The sequence below is a fragment of the Mus musculus genome, chromosome 3, assembly GCF_000001635.26.
Source record: "Mus musculus strain C57BL/6J chromosome 3, GRCm38.p6 C57BL/6J".
Lineage (NCBI taxonomy): Eukaryota > Metazoa > Chordata > Mammalia > Rodentia > Muridae > Mus > Mus musculus.
The window spans coordinates 49,526,559-49,539,652 of record NC_000069.6 but is presented as its reverse complement, the minus strand read 5'-3'; positions in this window follow the sequence as shown (position 1 = coordinate 49,539,652).

Below are 13,094 nucleotides of genomic sequence, written 5' to 3'. Positions count from 1 at the left end.
GGGTTGCCTTGAATGTTGACAAATACATATTTATTTGAAGAAAACATGAATAAGAATTACACTGAGTTGAGGAATCACACAGAAGTTCTAGAAAGGAATTCAGATGATGATGAAAAACTGTTAACACAGGATATCCTGTCAAGTGGATTTATATGAGGATTTATCATTTGTATATTTTAACATAATATGTGCGTGAATAAGTGGGGGTGGGGGACCACCTTCATAGAAGCAGGGGGAGGGAGAATGGGATAGGAGGTTTCAGGGGGACCAGGAAAGGGGATAACATTTGAAATGTAAATAAAGAAAATATCCAATAAAAAATACAATTCACAGACCACATGAAGTTCAAGAAGAAGGAAGATCAAAGTATGGATACTTCGGTCCTCCTTAGAAGGGGGAACAAAATACCCATGGGAGGAGATACAGAGACAAAGTTGGAACAGAGGCTGAAGAAAAAACCATCCATAGACTGCCCCACCTGGGGATCCATTCCACATACAGTCACCAAAACCAGACACTACTGTAGATGCCAACAAGGGCTTGCTGACAGGAGCCTAACATATCTGTCTCCTGAGAGGCTCTGACAGTGTCTAACAAATGCAGAGATGGATACTCTCAGCCAACCATTGGACTGAGCACAGGGTCCCCTAATGGAGGAGCTAGAGAAAAAAACCAAAGGAGCTGAAGGGGTTTGCAGCCCCATAGAAAGAACAACAATATGAACAAATCAGTACCCTCAGAGCTCCCAGGGACTAAACTACCAACCAAATAGTACACATGGGAGGGACCAATGACTCCAGCTGCATATATAGCAGAGGATGGCCTTTTTGGTTATCAATGGCAGGAGAGGCCCTTGGTCCTGTAAAAGCTCTATGCCCCAGTGTAGGGAGACCAGGGAGTGGGATGGTGGGCAGAGGGGGATGGGAGTGGAATAGGGGGTTTTCAGAGGGGAAACCAGGAGAGGGGATAACATTTGAAATGTAAATAAAGAAAATACCTAATAAAAAAAGAATATCTGCATAGTAGTTGTGATGGTTTGAATATTCTTGGATCAGGGAGCGGCACCATCTGGAGGTGTGTCCTGGTGTGTCACTATGGGTGTGGGCTTAAGACTCTCACCCCAATTGCCTGGAAGTCACTCTTCAGGCAGCCTTTGGATGAAGATGTAGAACTCTCAGCTCTGCCTGAACCATGCCTGCCTGGATACTGCCATGCTCCCACCTTGATGATAATGGACTGACCCTCTGAACCTATAAGCCAGCCCCAATTAAATGTTGTTTTTATAAGACTTGCCTTGGTCATGGTATCTGTTCACAGCAGTAAAACCCTGACTAAGACAGAAGTAAAACATTTTGTCTTTATAAATGAAATAATGTTCTATTTCATAAATATAAAATATATGAGCTACATTTTTAAAAATTTTATGCACAAATTTAAAATCAAGTATGATGTAATTATTTTAGGGCAGTAAAATATGGTATCATTGAAGTCTAAGTTGAATGAAGCACATGGGATTCAGGACTAAAGATGGTGAAATAGGCAGTCTAAAATCTTTTATTTCCATCTTGATGCATGTGTGAATAGCTCTGTGTGTGTGCTGTATGTATTTGGTGCCTGTAGAAGCCAAATGAGGATGATAGGTTCCTGGAGCTGGAATTAAAGTTGCCTATAGAATTCCTGATATGGACGCTGAGCACTGCATTCTGATTTTCTGCAAGAGCCTCAAATGCTCTTATACTTTCAGAACCAAGACCTTAAAATCTTAAGTGTGATTTTATTCATATTTATCCTTAAACAAAAAATATTCATCAACAATTCAAATAGTCCCTAATTGCAACCTTTTGGGAAGAACTCTCCTCATCTATATATACATGTAAATTTTATATTGTGAAATATTTAAAATTTCAATAGAGTTATGCTCAAACATAAATTTTAAAATCCCATTTTGAATTTACAAGATGCTGAAAAATTATACATTCTTAAATATTGTGACAATCTCTAAGATTTTAACAGTGTACAAATAACATTTAAATATAGTAATCTAGCTTCAACTTATCTGTTTTCAAACTGTAAAGGACAAAGAGATGGTCTTTGGAGCCATGCTAATATGTCCATTTAGATATTCTTTTATAAATGTGTTATGTTTTTCTCTCCTTTTTTATGGAAAATATTTATACTTATTTCTCGGTTTAAATGGCAGATAGCAAGTGATCTCAGTATGATCTGTATTCATTAATAAGTGTCACATGGTTTTATTTAGCACAATTTCTTTGGAAGCATGAAAACACGTTGTATTTCATCTTTCACTTTCTTGAAGAAAAATAACTTTCATTATTTTAACAGAAGACATACTTAGAATGCCCTGTGTCAAGGATAATTAATATTTCACTCTCTGTCTCCTGACTTGTAGTATACTGGCTTTATAGGAGCCTCCCTGCCTGGTGTTTGATAAATGTAGTGTTTGGCGTATGAGCTAAAGCAAATCTGAAACAAACCAGTTGGTGATGCCAAAGTGACAGTGCAGATAAAGGCAACATGCAGATGTTGAACATTCAGGAATTTATTCTGTGACTAGGCCATTTATTAAGGAGAGGCACTAAAGTAGCATACTACCTCAAATGTTGTATCTATAAAATTATATATATATAATACATACTATATATTATATATATTATATAATTATAAATATAATATATTATGTATATATATATATATACAGGGCTGTAGATAGCTCAGCCAAGAAAGTGCTTATATTCAAGAATAAGGACCTCAGTTCAATGTCCAGAACTCTCGTAAGAAGCCAGGGAGGATAAAAGCCTTTTGATTCCAGAACTGGGGAAATTTCAGAATTTCCTGAGTTCACCAGCTAATCTATCCACCCTAGGAGTGAGCATCATGTCAATGGAAGATTGATCTTAAAAAGTAAGGTTGATGTCTTTCCTTTATTCTCATGCATAAGAATTAACATACATGTGTATGGCTATTCAATTATACATGCACACAGACAAGAAGAAAATTCATTAAACTACATAGTTTCCTACACTGAGTTTTAAGAATTGCTTCAATATTATGAAAGCAGTTTCTAAACACTTTCAATAAATTTCTGCAAATAATAGTGACAAAGAAGAATGTTCATATTAAATAATGGAAGAACAAGAATAGGAAAAAGGTAAAGTTATTTACTTCATATAAAGACAACATGTAGCTTTGACTAACTGAATATCTACCTCTGTATCATCAAATGATCTCATTGTCTAGAAAGCTTTGTGGCATATCTATCTATCTATCTATCTATCTATCTATCTATCTATCTATCTATCTGTCTATCCATCTCCAAACAATTTGCAATATTTTATGTCTCTATTTATAATTATTCAATACTTTAGAAGTTTTATTTTCTCATTCCATTAACTTCATTATAGTGGGTATGCATATGTATACATGTAGATCACATAGCACTTTTAAGATTTTATGTATTTCCTTGTTAATTACTTGTAAATATTGTAAATACAGCCCTATCTTTACAATTATGTTATTATATAATTTAAAGCTTTTCTACAGAGGTGATGCTTCCCAAATGTTAAATGTATGAATATGGGAAACCATGAAGGAAATGTTGACTTAATTATTAAATAAAGGGCCAGACAGATGAAATGGCTCAGGGATAAAAGGACTCAGTACCAAGCCACATATCTGTCCCCAGAAACCACATGTTAGAAAGAGAGAACCCATTCTTACCAGGTATTCCTGAATGTACATGTGTCATTGATACAAATGTGCACACACACACACACACACACACACACACACACACACACACACTCAATAAATAAATAAATAAATAAATAAATAAATAAATAAATAAATAAATAAATAAATAACTTAATTAAATGAAACATTTTAAAGACTAAAAACATGTCCAACGTCTTGTACATTATATTATGAGGAGTTAAGATCTCAGATTGACCTCTAAGGTTGGTAGAATTCGAAAGTATCTGTGAAGAAATATGTTCTCTAATCAACTGTAATATTTAGTTTTAACAATTGAAATGCTTTAATGACTAACATATAAAAAGAATACAAGATTTATCATTGGCAAGGCAGATAGGATATAATTAGTAATTCAAACAAAGTAATTTAAGCATGAGAAAAAAGAGTTTAATAGAAATCTATAACCTTATATTAAAAAGTTGAGAGGTTTAAAGAAGAATAAGAAATTAGAATTCTAATAGCAGAAAGGAGGTGAGTACTACATATAACAAGGAATTCCATGATTTAGTTGCATTGCAATTAAGGTAAAGATTGTGTATATATTGGAAGGTTTTCATGCATAGAATATCCTTTTGTGAAAAAAGCATATTAAAATCTTTATTTTAAAAACAGTGTTTGCATCTTTACACTGATAAGGACATAGGAGTGAATATGTAGGTGTGACAAAGTATCCCTGAAGATGTCTGAACCCTGCTGCTGGAGAGGCAAGTGCAAGTAAGAATGATGCTCCTTCATGGTTGCTGTTGTTGTTGTTGCTGAATTTCTTAGTTGACCTGATGAAACTATGACAGGCTTTAGAGTACTCTAAAAGGAAGTATTTACATATACATATGGAGAAATTATTATATAATTATACACATGGAGAAATTATGATATAATTAGTTCCTTGACTATAAAGCAACAAAACGGAGGAGGAGAATAAGCTAAGTTTTAAAAGTGCTGTTCACTTCAGTGGCACCAAGGAAAGAGGCGAAGATAAAACACAGACTTCAGAAACAAATATGTTGACAGCCATAAAACAAACCCAGAAACACAAAAACATTAGTTTTGGTAGCAGAGAAAAAGGATTATTCAAGACGGCCCCCAGTGGAGGAGCTAGAGAAATTACCCAAGGAGCTAAAGGGAACTGCAACCCTATAGGTGGAACAACAATATGAACTAACCAGTACCCCGGAGCTCTTGACTCTAGCTGCATATGTATCAAAAGATGGCCTAGTTGGCCATCACTGCAAAGAGAGGCCCATTGGACTTGCAAACTTTATATGCCCCAGTACAGGGGAACACCAGGGCCAAAAAGGGGGAGTGGGTGGGTAGGGGATTGAGGGGGTGGGTATGGGGGACCTTTGGGATAGCATTGAAAATGTAAACGAGGAAAATACCTAATTAAAAAAAGAAAAAAGAATCATGAAATTATGAGCAAGATGTGACCAAGTATACTTGGACTATGGATAGACATCTCTCTCACATGAAGGACAGATGGCTCAAAAGAAATTAGTTACAGGGCATTGTTGATAGCAAGACCTGGGATAGTAACAAAATTAAAGAAGAGAAAAGAGAAGGCAATCTCTTCATTCTCACAAAGGTATGATAACCTTTATAACTTCTCAGAGTCAAAGGAACTCACTGAGGGACAGAGTAAGAGCCACACAGCTACCTACAGGAGTGGGTCCTCTGGTGATTTGAGCATACAGAAAAGAACTGCAATGCTGGGATTGCTCACAAGACAATATGTTGAAATGTAAACAATTTGAAACTGGGATGACCTTGTGTAAAGATTTTCTTTTGCAACTTATTGAGAGAGAAGAATGCCAAAAGTGGTATTTACCCAAACACAAATAGACACTTGGTAGTAGACTCCAGGGACACAGAGAAATAATGCTTTATTTTCTCACAGAAGCAGTTCTTGAAATATAGTTATAGTTCAGAAGAAAAAAAAAATGAAAAGACCAAAATGTAAAAGGTTTGCAATTTAAGTGGATGAAAAAAACAAAAACAAAAACAAAGAACACTTTTATATCAGACATTCAAAATGTTGCTCCTGAGCTGAGCACAGGCAAGTCAGATTGCTGAAGCAGGTAAGAAAGCCCGCTCCATCAGCATTCTGTTTTTATTAAAAAAAAAAAAGTAATGGAAAGCAACACAAAACTGAACAAGAACCTCCTGGCTCAGAAGATAAAGTGTGATTCTGAAAACTGCTCAGAATAGCACCAGCTTAGGTGAGTGGGCTTGCTGGGAGGTTAGAAAGCCAGCCAAGTCTGGAGGGGTTGTGAATGGTTGCTCAGCAAGCTCCCAGGTTCTTCACATTTCCATTGTCAAAGAAGTGCACACATTACTGGTCAGCTTCCTCTGCTTTTCTGACAAAGTTCCTGTAATGTTTTTCTGTTTGTTTCTTTTCCATGTGTGTGTGTGTGTGTGTGTGTGTGTGTGTACACTTTCTGTACATGCATGTGTGGAGTCCAGTAGTTGATACTGCATATCTACTAACATTGCTCTCCCTTTTACCTTTTTGAGCCCAGTTATTGCACTAGTCCTGGAACTCACTGTTTTAGTAAAATTGGCTGACGGACAAGATCCCTGCTCACTCTGGGTTTCAGTTCTATGCCATGGATCACCCTGGGCTCTGCCTTGTACATCGGTGCTGGGATCTGGGCACAGGTCTTCCTCATACACCAAGCAGAGAACCCAGTGAGCTTTTATCTCCCTGCCTTCGACCAATGCCTTCTTATAGCTTAGATCCAGCTTGTACGGGACATTTATTCAATGTTGTACTGTCCTGAGTCTGAAGACAAGTTGGATATCATTTGGAGCTACACTAAGAGTTGTGAAAATTAATACTTTTTAGTAAATATATAGATATTGGGGCAGATTCACATTTAAATTATGATTTTATCAACCATCATCAAGAAAGTTTCTCTCCATACATATAAAATGATTCAGCATGTTTAATATATTGTTTCCTTCTTAGAGTTTAAACATTTTATAAAGATATTTGAATTCTGTCTTTCACATTCTATGAGTTAAAGAAATTACAATAAGTAGCTCAAAAACAATATTAAAGTATATTTTCCAACAGTTAAAAATTACCCAATTGAAGTGTAGTATGGATATATTTCAAACAAATGGTATAATTTATTAATGACTGAGAGGATATGGAACATGCAAATGTTATATGTATCTGTTGAATAGATTATCTAAATCCAGAAAGTTATAAACAACTTTTAAATATCAGGATTTTCATTTTAATATAAATTCTTAAATTATTATTTTCACAGAATAAAAGAAAAAACTTGCATCTTCAACAGTTAAGAATTTGTTTTGATGGAAAACTCTTTTTTTAAGGCTTTTTAAAAATTAGATATTTTCTTCATTTACATTTCAAATTCTATCCCCAAAGCCCCTTATACCCTCCCCCTGCCCTGCTCCCCAACCCACCCACTCCCACTTCTTGGCTCTGTCATTCCCCTGTACTGGGACATATGATCTTTACAATACCAAGGGCCTCTCCTCGCATTGATGGCCGAATAGGCATCCACTGCTACATATGCAACTAGAGACACAAGTTAATAAGTAGTTCAAACATAAAGACATCAAGGACTATGACAAGAGTCTGGGATGCAACAACCTCATAGTACTGTTCTCTGACCCCATTATATCCACTCACAGTTACTGGTTGACAGTTTGGCCATATATTTCTATAATAGTTGCAATGAGCATTTATTACTGATCACAGAATAGGGTAATATTGCTAGGTTAGCTTATTTGCTAGGTGAAGAAGGAGACTAGTCTCCTCTGGTTATACTGACAGGACAGCATCACCAATGATAGACTTCACCATTGAACTGTAAACCAATGCCAACCATTCCTGTTTAAATTGTCTCTATTAGATGTATGATAAACCAGTAGCTAAAGTTACTAAAACAAGACCAAATCGAATCCTGAGAATCCTAACTGTATCTGCTAATTGGGTATATGTATGTGTGTGTGTATAAAGAAAAGACTAGTGTGTTTTTTTCTTTCTGTGATTAACTTTAGTAAAAATATAACAAGATGGTCAAGAATGTTAGATTTCTCTTGCATCATCTAGGTTTTATTCTGCAATTTTGTTTATTTAAAGGGCTATGTTAACAAGCCAATCTATGTTAAGAATGAGAGCCTATGTGTTTATGTAGAGACACACCATGCCATGTACTTTGGCACAGTAACTCATGTCTGTGAACTCACTACTAAGGAAGCTGAGGCAAGGGAATAGCTGTAAGTTCACAGGCAGTTTTAAGCTAGGATGTACAATATTGTCAATAGATTTTGGGGAAGAGGAGAACTTAGGGTAAGATTTCTGAGCAGACATTAATATATATATATATATACATATATATATAATCTTGTTATATTATTACTAAAATACATATATATTATATATATACATTATATATATAATCTTGTTATATTATTATATATATGTGGAAAATTGGTTTCAGTAATGTTTCACTTGCACAAACTTAACTCAGGAATGAACATGCACTCTATCCTGATTTTTTTTCCACTTTATCTGCATTTATTTTGTGCTGAATTTATTCCCGTGCAATGAGGGTTTTTTTTTTCAGTTTCTTCTGGGATATCTTTTCCTTCTATGCAACCCTCTCTTCTGGCTTTGGAACGATCTGTTCCTTCTCAATGAGCATCATCTCAATGTGGCAGCGGGAGCTCATGAATGGGTTAATCCGGCCATGAGTTCTGTAGGTTTGTCAGCGCATCTTAGATGCCTTGTTCACCTGGATGTGTTCAATGACTAGAGAATCTACAACTAAACCCTTAAGTTCAGCGTTACTCTCTGCATTTTTAAGCATGTGCAGCAAAAATTCAGCTCTGCCTTTTGGCCACCGTCCCTGTGTCCAACCCCACTGTTTGCCCCGGGCGCACCTACCGACTCTACCATTATACTGCCGGAATGGCTCACGTTGCTTCTTTAAAATGACATCCTTCAGATACTTGGTAGTTTTGAGGGTATGAATGCCCTGGGCAGTTCCCTGGATGTTCTAAAAGTGAACATGAAAGTTTGAACTTCTTGATTTGCATGGTTTTGTGAGGGGTTCTAGGTCAAGAGACTAGCAAACCATTTTGACAGGTCAGTTCTGGCAGTTTAAAGGAAGAGCTGTCCTGACAATTTAGTATTCAATTCTTGATGTTAGTAATGCATCTAACGCAGCTAATGATTTCTATTGCTCCCCTTTTGAAAAAAAAGAACATGGAAAAGAAAATATGTATTATCTTGTAAACTGCATTTGCAAGAACATCCTGAACGGCTAGAGCGCCAGCTCTATAATTGAGAGAACTCTATGCTCATGGAGTTACCCAGAGAAGCATTCTCAGCTCCCACACAGGACAGCTCATAACTGCTCACCTCCATGGATTTGACACCCTCTCTTGTCCTCTGCTGATACCTGCATGAATGTGACATAGAGACTACACACACACACACACACACACACACACACACACACACACACACACACACACACACACATACACACACACACACACACACACACATATATACACACACACACACATATATATAAATATATATATATACACAAAAATTATTGTCAGAACTATGATTATCTGGTTACACCAACTGACATTTGTGTTTGCAAAACGTTGTTTTACACTTAATTAAAGCAGTGTATTTTAAGGAAGTGCAGATGTAGATAAACCTATAAAGATGATTCTTACATAAATTAAAAGAATTTGGTCACTTTTATTTCTTGAAGCAATAAATAAGTCTAGTTAGCCGACGCTAGGCAGAGAAAATTAATCTGAATGGGATGTGGTCCAGCCAACCAGGTGCATTGCACTGAGCAGATGGGTAACATTTCCTGTGGTGTTAAAGGCATTCATTAGACTCCAAGGCAACAAACCTATACCAACTGAGCAAACACTGCTAAATTTAAAGACATTTCAGAGAGGTTTCTTTTTTCTTCCCTTCCCTTCCCTTCCCCTCCCTTCCCCTCCCTTCCCCTCCCTTCCCCTCCCTTCCCTTCCCTTCCCTTCCCTTTTCTTCTCTTTTCTTTTCTTTTCTTTTCTTTTCTTTTTTAACAAGAACCAGGTATTATCAATCAGGATGGTTAAATCTCCAAATGCCATTCTATGCTGTGCTCACTCAATTCATCACACCAGGCGGTACTTTACTTCGGTCCAGTCATATTCTTACAGATCCATGAATCAAACATTCCTCACAATAACTTAAAATGTTGTCCAAGCTAAAATCCAAAGCTTTCTTTATTACTATTTTTAAATAAACCATAAATCAATGTATAAAATGCCAGGTTCCATTTCATACACCATGAACAGGGAGAGTGACCTTACATTAAAAAAAAAAAAAACTCTTTGAGGCCTTCAAGCGACCAAGTGCTAAATCTATACATTGAAGCCCAGATTACTAAATGTCTGTGCATGATAAATAAAAAGAAAGAGAAAGGACTGAGGAAAAATGAAAAAAAAACTACACTTCCTCCACGTTACACAAAAATATACACATCATTGTATTTTACTGGCCCAGGTTCATATACTCATTATAACTTCTGACCACAGCATTTAAGTCCCAGTTTGCAGGAAAAACATCAGACAGTATAAACAAAACTCACAGATCTTATCATATGAATACCTATGATACAACTGTCTAAGGCCACGGGTATGTCATTCTCTTCTTTAAGAAACAAAGTCAGAGCCTTTACTTAGAAGACAAAATTTCAATAAAACGATGCTTCGTATCCATGTGCTGGCATTCTGTTACTTTGAGGTTGGGCACACAGCCTTTCTGCTAAGCAACCTATGGTAATACAAGGATGACATTTTAAATTATTTTTAGATATTAGATATTATCTTTAGTTAAACACACTAAAGGCAGGGGTTCAGTTCCCAGCACTGGTGTTTCCCAACACCCACAATTCATTTCCCAGCACCCATGAGGGGCAGCTAACAGCTACCTCTAACTCCAGTTCTGGAGGTATCTGATGCCTCTTCAGTTCTGCAATGCAAATACAGAAGTACTCACACATGTTCACACAACCAAGAAATAAGAAATCTTTAGAAAACAAACAGTAATCATAATAAAACTATGAACAAACATGATTGCCCTTAATATAGCAAGGTAAAATTTCTGATATAATCTAGGAAATCTATAAATCTAGATTTATATTTTTCTTAAGCTTGAACACTATTAATAAATAATCTTTGTTCTACTTATCAATAAAATTTAGCAAGTTTTGGAAATATATCCATTTAGAATAAGGTATATGCTTCATTATATTTAACACTAATAAGACATCATTAACATTTAAAGTATATCGCTCAATCAGATTTGCCTGTCAAAGGTTATGCTAGCTATATTAATCTAGTTATTCAAATGTTTATGAGTTCTTCTCTGTAAGATTTTTCTTAATAATTGGAATATCTAATGTATGAGTATTTTAATTTACTGAAATACAGGAATATTCAACTTGTGTGCATGTCCATTTTATGAAATCTATATAAGCCAATCAAAATAAGACTTCTGTAGTTTATGATGCTTTGCAATGCAGAACACTGATGCTCACAAAGCTTCTCACTATGAGAAACACTTTCCTAGATCACAGACTGACAACATTACATTTATTACTGATAGCTCTAATTTATATAGCATAAGCAAGAAGTCAGAAGTAAACAGAGACACTAGCAATTCCCTTTCTCTGCTATGAGTATATGCTTCAAAATTTATTTGACTTCAATCTTTCCAAACTATCATCAGAGTAACAAGCTTTCCTTGTTCCCACCTCTCATCCAATTGAGGACAGAGTCTGGGATTCATCTAGAGTAATCAACAAATTGATCAAAACAAAATTCTTAGCTCCTGTTGTCTTGTACAAAATAAGAAAACCAGGACCCACCCCCCCAAGGCACATAGTAAACAATGAAGAAGAAGAAAATAAGCAAACACAGTGAAATTCCTGAGCAGCTTAACTGATTCTGGAGCCAGCAGTATGTGAGATGAGCAGTGGACTGAAATAATCCCCTGAGCATGTGCTATACTGTGGAACTATATGGGCATCTCATTAGAATATTAAAGACTTTAAAAATGACATCACAACCTTAGCCTTAACTAAATAAGCCAAGATGTGTGATTATTATACAACACTCAAAGAATTGAGAGAATCTGAGGTAACAATCATAAATATTAAAATAAACTTGATTAGATGAAGCAGAATACTAACTTCCTCAGAGAGAGGAGAAAGAAATTGTTAGTACCTCCACCAGGAAAAAAAAATCCACTTCCCATTGCTTCTGTAGAACTCATGTCCTTTAATACCAGCTCTCTACAATTTGGAGTTATTATACTGCTCAAAGATGGAGAAGGATGCACTAGAGGGAATGTCCATTGCAAAGTCATTCACAAGTATTCAAGATGGTATCTTTGAGATTAATCTGCTAAATTGTTCTTATTAAAAAAACTGATCTCTAATTTTAGAAAAGTAAAAATCTAATTTAATCAACAATGTTCCCAATAGAATCAATTATATTCCAATTAAGATCTTAATGAAATTTTAAAAATGTCTATTGAATAATTGGAAATGGTAGAATGCAGTCAGGGGAATAGTTGTTCTTCACTGTTTCCTCTTTTGTGCTTCACGTGGACTGTTTATCTCTTCTACTAACTTAATTCTCAGGAAGATCTTGTAGATTCAGGTTCCTTTAGATAATATAGATTCCTACCTAACATGGTAGATTTTTACCTCCCTTCAAGCCATCTGGCTTCTTTAACTGTATGTATCTTAAAGAGGAAGAGGACTTATCTCCTCTCTATCATTTTTTAAATAGTGAAGCAGAGTTGGAAAATTTATTGATAATAATTTAATGTAGGCGTAAGGTGAGGATTAAGAAAAGAAAGAGAGAGAGAGAGGAGAACCTACCCATGTGTGGTCATGGACCATGGGCTTGGGCCTACCTATGTATAGACAAGGACTCCGGAGGTAGGAAAAGCCTATTCTCACTTTCTTAATAATTTGGTCACATTGTGGACTGGATGGAGTTTCCTTGTTTATCGGTAAGGAAAGAGGAATAAAGATACCATAGGATACTGGTTAGTTCATATTATAGGGTTGCAGTTCCCTTTAGCTCCTTGGGTAACTTCTCTAGCTCCTCCATTGGGGGCCCTGTGATCCATCCAATAGCTGACTGTGATCATCCACTTCTGTGTTTGCTAGGCCCCGGCATAGTCTCACAAGAGACAGCTATATCTGGGTCCTTTCAGCAAAATCTTGCTAGTGTATGCAATGGTGTCAGCGTTTGGA